At 53.1% G+C, this 7,852-nt stretch overlaps 1 protein-coding gene across 1 annotated transcript in view; it reads left to right on the top strand.

The window, feature by feature from the left end:
- The first annotated feature begins 7,550 nt into the window (after nucleotides 1-7,550).
- The window catches only part of LOC130212030 (uncharacterized), a 7,571-nt gene continuing 7,269 nt past the window's right edge, over nucleotides 7,551-7,852 (top strand). The window contains exon 1 of the mRNA XM_056443120.1: nucleotides 7,551-7,589. The gene's annotated coding sequence lies outside the window, so the exon portion shown is untranslated. The remainder of the gene's footprint in view (nucleotides 7,590-7,852) is intronic.

Here is a 7,852-nt window from a genome sequence, read left to right as displayed (position 1 = left end):
TGTTTTAAACGCTGCACGGTGGTGAAGATGTGACAAGTAGCCCCCCCCCCCCCCTCCTCAGTCACCATGACGACAGGCTGTGACCCAGCTTGGCCCTCAGAGGGGCGATCCTCCCCCCGGCTGCACAGACTGATCTTGGTAAGTAAGTAAATATAAACATGAAAACATTAATTAATAGATACAATACAGGACGTAGAGAATGAAGAAAGATATTTACTGTTTTATATCTGTCGATTATGGAGAATATCATAGAGGTCATAAAGCGACTATAGTGGCTTTATGACCTCTATAAAGCCACTATAGAGCTGTGGCCCTGTTGAGACTCCGCCCACTGTTGAGACTCCGCCCACTCCTCCTGTCTCCCTCCATCTGCCTGATGGATGGTGGAGGTCTGGATGGTGGTCCATGCCGACTACCAACTATTCACTCTGTCATATTCATTGTGTTGTTACTGTGTTTTAATTTGTGTGTAATGATTCCTTCTGGTCACATGACCTCTATTGTTCATCTGGTCACATGACATCTATTGTTCATCAGGTCACATGACATCTATTGTTCATCTGGTCACATGACCTCTATTGTTCATCTGGTCACATGACATCTATTGTTCATCAGGTCACATGACATCTATTGGTCACCTGGTCACATGACATCTATTGTTCTGTCCATCCTGGAGAGGGATCCTCCTCTGTTCTCTCCTGAAGGGTTCTTACCTTCTTTCCCCTGAAGGTTTGTTTGGGAGTTGTTCCTGATCCGATGTGAGGTCAAAGGTCAAAGGTCAGGGATGTCTATGTGTACAGACTGTAAAGCCCCCTGAGACACATTTGTAATTTGTGAAAATGGGCTATAGAAATAAACTGAGTTTAATAGAACATGTGTTCTCTGCAGCAGTGGAACCTTCTAGAACCCAGAGAGTTCTGAGTTTTGGTGAAGATGAGTGTTCAACGTCTCAGGAAGTGAGGAGGAGGAGACGCAGCACAGGTCACAGGTCACACAGGTCACAGGTCACACAGGTCACATGTCACACAGGTCACATAGGTCACAGGTCACACAGGTCACAGGTCACACAAGTCACACAGGCCACACAGGTCACACAGGTCACAGGCCACACAGGCCACACAGGTCACAGGTCACACAGGTCACACAGGCCACACAGGCCACACAGGTCACACAGGCCACACAGGCCACACAGGTCACACAGGCCACACAGGTCACACAGGCCACACAGGTCACACAGGCCACACAGGTCACACAGGTCACACAGGCCACACAGGTCACACAGGCCACACAGGCCACACAGGCCACACAGGTCACACAGGCCACATAGGCCACACAGGTCACACAAGTCACACAGGCCACACAGGTCACACAGGTCACAGGCCACACAGGCCACACAGGTCACACAGGTCACACAGGCCACACAGGCCACACAGGCCACACAGGTCACACAGGTCACACAGGTCACACAGGCCACACAGGTCACACAGGCCACACAGGCCACACAGGTCACACAGGCCACACAGGTCACACAGGCCACACAGGCCACATAGGTCACACAGGTCACACAGGCCACACAGGTCACACAGGCCACACAGGTCACACAGGTCACACAGGCCACACAGGTCACACAGGCCACACAGGTCACACAGGTCACACAGGCCACACAGGCCACACAGGTCACACAGGTCACAGGTCACACAGGCCACACAGGTCACACAGGCCACACAGGTCACACAGGCCACACAGGCCACACAGGCCACACAGGTCACACAGGTCACACAGGCCACACAGGCCACACAGGCCACACAGGCCACACAGGTCACACAGGCCACACAGGTCACACAGGCCACACAGGTCACACAGGTCACACAGGCCACACAGGTCACACAGGTCACACAGGCCACACAGGCCACACAGGTCACACAGGTCACACAGGCCACACAGGCCACACAGGCCACACAGGTCACACAGGTCACACAGGTCACACAGGCCACACAGGCCACACAGGCCACACAGGTCACACAGGCCACACAGGTCACACAGGTCACACAGGCCACACAGGTCACACAGGCCACACAGGCCACACAGGCCACACAGGTCACACAGGTCACACAGGCCACACAGGCCACACAGGCCACACAGGCCACACAGGTCACACAGGCCACACAGGTCACACAGGCCACACAGGTCACACAGGTCACACAGGCCACACAGGTCACACAGGTCACACAGGCCACACAGGCCACACAGGTCACACAGGTCACACAGGCCACACAGGCCACACAGGTCACACAGGTCACAGGTCACACAGGCCACACAGGTCACACAGGCCACACAGGTCACACAGGCCACACAGGCCACAGGCCACACAGGTCACACAGGCCACACAGGCCACACAGGCCACACAGGCCACACAGGTCACACAGGCCACACAGGTCACACAGGTCACACAGGCCACACAGGTCACACAGGCCACACAGGTCACACAGGTCACACAGGCCACACAGGTCACACAGGTCACACAGGCCACACAGGTCACACAGGTCACACAGGCCACACAGGTCACACAGGTCACACAGGCCACACAGGTCACACAGGCCACACAGGCCACACAGGCCACACAGGCCACACAGGCCACACAGGTCACACAGGTCACACAGGCCACACAGGCCACACAGGTCACACAGGTCACACAGGCCACACAGGTCACACAGGTCACACAGGCCACACAGGCCACACAGGCCACACAGGCCACACAGGTCACAGGTCACAGGTCACACAGGTCACAGGTCACACAGGTCACACAGGTCACACAGGCCACACAGGTCACAGGTCACACAGGTCACAGGTCACACAGGTCACACAGGTCACAGGTCACACATATAAAAATGGCGCTGTGCCAACGGCTGCTGGTTTCAGTAGTTAGCATTTTGCTTTTATTTTATTGTCTTTTTTTGCACTTTTCCTCTCTTTTTCTTTTTCTTTTCTTTCACGTTTGTCTTAGTTACGGTCGGACACTGGACCATAACTACTTTTTTCGATATTTCTACCGTGGCTTTTGTTCACTTTGTCGTGTGTATCGGAGAGCCACAGCAAAACAATGACGGGGACCGTCGTCTACTCGCGTGCTCAGCTGATCGCGCTGTGCAGGCCGCTGCTTCCGCCTGGAGACAGACCTGTGATCCCGCTGGAGCTGCGGAGAAGGGCTCGCGGCTGCAGATCGGGTGTCAAGCGGAGGGCTAAAACGAGGAGATACAAACCCTCGGTACCGTCGATCATAACGGGGAACGTGAGGTCTTTGGCGAATAAGACGGATGAGCTCGGCGTGCTGGTAATGACTGAGAGGATCTTCCGTGAGAGCAGTCTCTTGTGCTTCACTGAGACGTGGCTACACGCGGACTATCCGGATCACAGCGCGTCTTTGCCCGGCTTCAGGACTGTTCGGGCTGACAGAGACGCTTCACAGAGCGGTAAGAAGAGGGCGGATCGCTGTTTATGTGAATGAGCGGTGGTGCCATCCGGACCATGTGTGCGTGAAGGAGCGCTTCTGTAGCGAACATTGAACTGTTGGCCGTGGGGCTGCGCCCGTACTATCCGGCGAGAGAGTTCACGTGCGCGATTGTGGGTGTGGGTATGCGTGCCGCCATCAGCTGACGCTGAGGAAGCTGTGGACACCATCCACTCCACTGTGTCTGCTCTGCTGAATCATCAGCCTGGAGCATTCATGGCTATCACTGGTGACTTTAACCACACCACATTGGAAAAAGCTCTGCCAACCTTCCATCAATACATAGACTGCCCAACAAGGAACAATAAAACTCTGGACTTGCTGTATGCTAATACTAAGGACGCATACAGCGCCACTGCCCTTCCCCTCGGCAGGTCTGATCATGACCTGGTCCGGGCTGACACCCAGGTATGTTCCTCTGGTGAAGAGGCTGCGGTGACCACCAGGACTGTGAGGAGGTGGTCTCTGGAGGCTAACGACGCTCTACAGGACTGCTTGAGTCAACGGACTGGGATGTGTTGTGTGGACCGCACGGGAGGACATCAACAGGATGACCGACTGCATCACGGAATACATCAAGTTCTGTGAACACACCACCATCCCATCACGGACTGTGCTGCTTCCCCAACAACAAGCCCTGGATCACCAGGGACCTGAAGGCGCTTAACATGAAGAAAGCTGCTTTCAGGTCTGGAGACAGGGATGAGCTGAGAGAGCCCAGCGCAACCTGAAGGTGAAGCTCAGGGAGGCAAGGACTCCTACAGGAGGAAGCTGGAGGCCAAACTCCAGCTGAACAACACAAGGAGGTGTGGTCTGGCATGAAGCAGATAACTGGCTTCAAGGTGGGAGGAGACAGCCAGGGGCTCCTGGAAGGCCAACCAGCTGAACTGTTTTTTCAATAGGTTCAGTTCACAGCCCTCTCCTGTCTCCTCCACACATCACACCTCCAAACACCTCCCCTCTGTCCCCCTGCTGAGCTGCACATCCACCGAGCCCTCAATAACAATGGGCTCCTCCACCCTCCCCTCTCTGTGACGACTGACCAGGTGAGAAGACAGCTGGAGAAACTACACCAGCGCAGAGCTGAAGGTCCTGATGGCATCAGCCCCAGGGTCCTAAAGACCTCGCCACCCAGCTGTCTGGTGTCCTGCAGCGCCTCTTCAACCTCAGCCTGAGGCTGGGGAAGTCCCAGTGCTGTGGAAGACGCGTGCCTGGTCCCCGTCCCAAAGTCAACACCATCTGGCCTCAACGACTACCGACCGTCGCCTCACCTCCCATGTGATGAAGGTGCTGGAGAGGCTGGTCTTGGCCCACCTCCGGCCGCAGGTGAAATCGTCGCTGGACCCTCTGCAATCTGCTTCCCAGCCTCATGTGGGAGTGGACGACGCCATCATCTACCTGCTGTGAGCTCAGTCGCACCTGGATGGAACCGGTGTCTCTGTGAGAGTCACTTTCTTTGACTTCTCCAGTGCATTTAACACCATCCAGCCACTGCTGCTGAGTGAGAAGCTGCGGTGGCCGGTGTGGACGCGTCCACCATCTCCTGGATCACTGACTCCCTCACAGGCAGACCACAGTTTGTCAGAATGGGCGTGTGCTGTCTGGAACGGTGGTCAGTGATGTTGGAGCCCCACAGGAACTGTTCTGTCTCCTTCCTCTTCACCCTGTACACCAGTGACTTCCAGTACAACACGGAGTCATGCCATCTGCAGAAGTACTCTGATGACTCTGCAGTGGTCGGGTGTATTAGGGATGGACGGGAGGAGGAGTACAGGGCAGTGGTGAGTGACTTTGTAAAGTGGGCCGATGAGAACCACCTGCGGCTGAGCGTGGCCAAGACCAGAGAGATGGTGGTGGTCTACAGGAGGATGGCGACAGCTCCTCCCCTCTGAGTGTCCTGGGGTGGGCGTGGACATGGTGGAGGAGGACCAGTACCTGGTGGAGGAGGACCAGTACCTGGGCGTCTCCATCGACAGCCGGCTGAACTGGAAGGCCAACATCAACGCTGTGTACAAGAAGGGGAGGAGTCAACTATTTTTCCTGAGAAAGCTTGATCCTTCAACGTGTGCAGCAAGATGCTGAGTTATTCTACCAGTCGGTTGTCGCCAGTGTGCTGCACTTTGCCATTGTCTGCTGGGGGCAGCATCGAGCCGGTGACCCCAGCCGTCACAACAAACTGGTTAGGAAGGCTGGCTCCATCATCGGCTGCCAGCTGGAGCTCCTGGAACAGGTGGTGGAGAGGAGGACGTTGAAGAAACTTGTGTCCATATTGGACAACCCACCACCCTCCACCCGGACCACCCTCTCCACCACCTCCTACAGGGACAGAGGAGTACTTTCTCCAGACGTCTCCTCACGCTCCGCTGCCACAAGGACAGATACAGGAGAACATTCCTGCCGACGGCTATGAGGCTCTATAACAGATCACCTCTTGCCAGATCATAGTGCAATAACTGCAACAATAACTGAATACTCACACTATGTTAATCTGCACTTCACACATTTCATTTGTTTGCACGACACACATACACACACATTTCATTTCAGTTGCTCTGCACTCATACACACACTTTGCTTTTTGCACTCTGTCAATATTTAATACTGTGTATTTGATTTGTCAGTGTTGTTGTGTGTTGTGTATGCATGTGTGTTGTATATTTACATATTTACATATATATTTTGGTTTGTATTTTACTTTTTATTTTACTTGTATACTTCTATATCTTTCATCCCTGTTTCTTACATTTTGTGTTTTGTTTTTACTCTTGTGTGTTGCTGCTACTGTCTCGACAAATTTCCCCTTGGGGATTAATAAAGTATATATCTATCTATCTATCTATCTATGCCACACAGGCCACACAGGTCACACAGGCCACACAGGCCACACAGGCCACACAGGCCACACAGGTCACACAGGCCACACAGGTCACACAGGTCACATGCCACACAGGCCACACAGGTCACAGGCCACACAGGCCACACAGGTCACATGCCACACAGGCCACACAGGTCACACAGGCCACACAGGCCACACAGGTCACAGGCCACACAGGCCACACAGGTCACACAGGTCACACAGGCCACACAGGCCACACAGGCCACACAGGTCACACAGGCCACACAGGCCACACAGGCCACACAGGTCACAGGCCACACAGGCCACACAGGTCACACAGGTCACACAGGCCACACAGGCCACACAGGCCACACAGGCCACACAGGCCACACAGGCCACACAGGTCACACAGGCCACACAGGTCACAGGCCACACAGGCCACACAGGCCACACAGGTCACACAGGTCACAGGTCACACAGGTCACACAGGTCACACAGGCCACACAGGTCACAGGTCACACAGGTCACACAGGCCACACAGGCCACACAGGTCACACAGGCCACACAGGTCATACAGGCCACACAGGTCACAGGTCACACAGGTCACAGGTCACACAGGCCACACAGGCCACACAGGTCATACAGGCCACACAGGCCACACAGGTCACAGGCCACACAGGTCACAGGTCACACAGGCCACACAGGCCACACAGGCCACACAGGTCATACAGGCCACACAGGTCAACGTATAAAGACCATATTGTTCTTTCTTCAACACTGAACACTAACGTGTTCATGGGTCATGAATCAGAATCGAGGTCAATGGATTATTTATTATATAACTTACATTATTGTGAGAATAAAATGTTCATCAAGAGGATAATTTGTTAACTTGCAACCCGTAAACTCATTTAGTGCTTTAACAAATCTTCACTGCAAACTTTCAGTTTAACTTCCATGACTTTACGACATGGCACACACTGATACACGGCTGTATAGGGTAATAAAACGCTGTACTTTGACTCCGTTAACAGTTGGATGTCCTCCAGGTATCAGGAGGTAACCTGCTCCTATATAAAGAAACTCTGAACCGACTCCATTTCTTCCTTTCTCTTCCAGAACTCGACAGCTCGCTGCTGCTTGTCTCTCAGAAGGATCCAGACACAGAGACTGGAGAACCTGGAGAACCTGAAGAACCTGGAGAACCTGGACTCTATTTCCTCGCCGACTGAAGACGTGTCCGAGGTAAGGCGTGAATTAATCATGTGGTGTTGTGATAAATGATGAACAGATTCAGACTAAAGGAATGAAATCAAGAAGTGGAAAGAATGAGACCTGAAGACATCAGTCAGAGAACACGCTGTGCAGGGGATGCATGTACATATATACATGTATATATATACACATATATATATATGTATATATGTATATATATTAGGGCTGTCAATCGATTAAAAAAAATTAACTAATTAATCGCACATTGTGAAATTGCGATTAATTACAACTTT

Source organism: Pseudoliparis swirei, chromosome 21 (assembly GCF_029220125.1).
Source record: "Pseudoliparis swirei isolate HS2019 ecotype Mariana Trench chromosome 21, NWPU_hadal_v1, whole genome shotgun sequence".
Lineage (NCBI taxonomy): Eukaryota > Metazoa > Chordata > Actinopteri > Perciformes > Liparidae > Pseudoliparis > Pseudoliparis swirei.
Note: the sequence above shows the minus strand (reverse complement) of the source record. Positions and strands in the feature narration are given on the sequence as shown.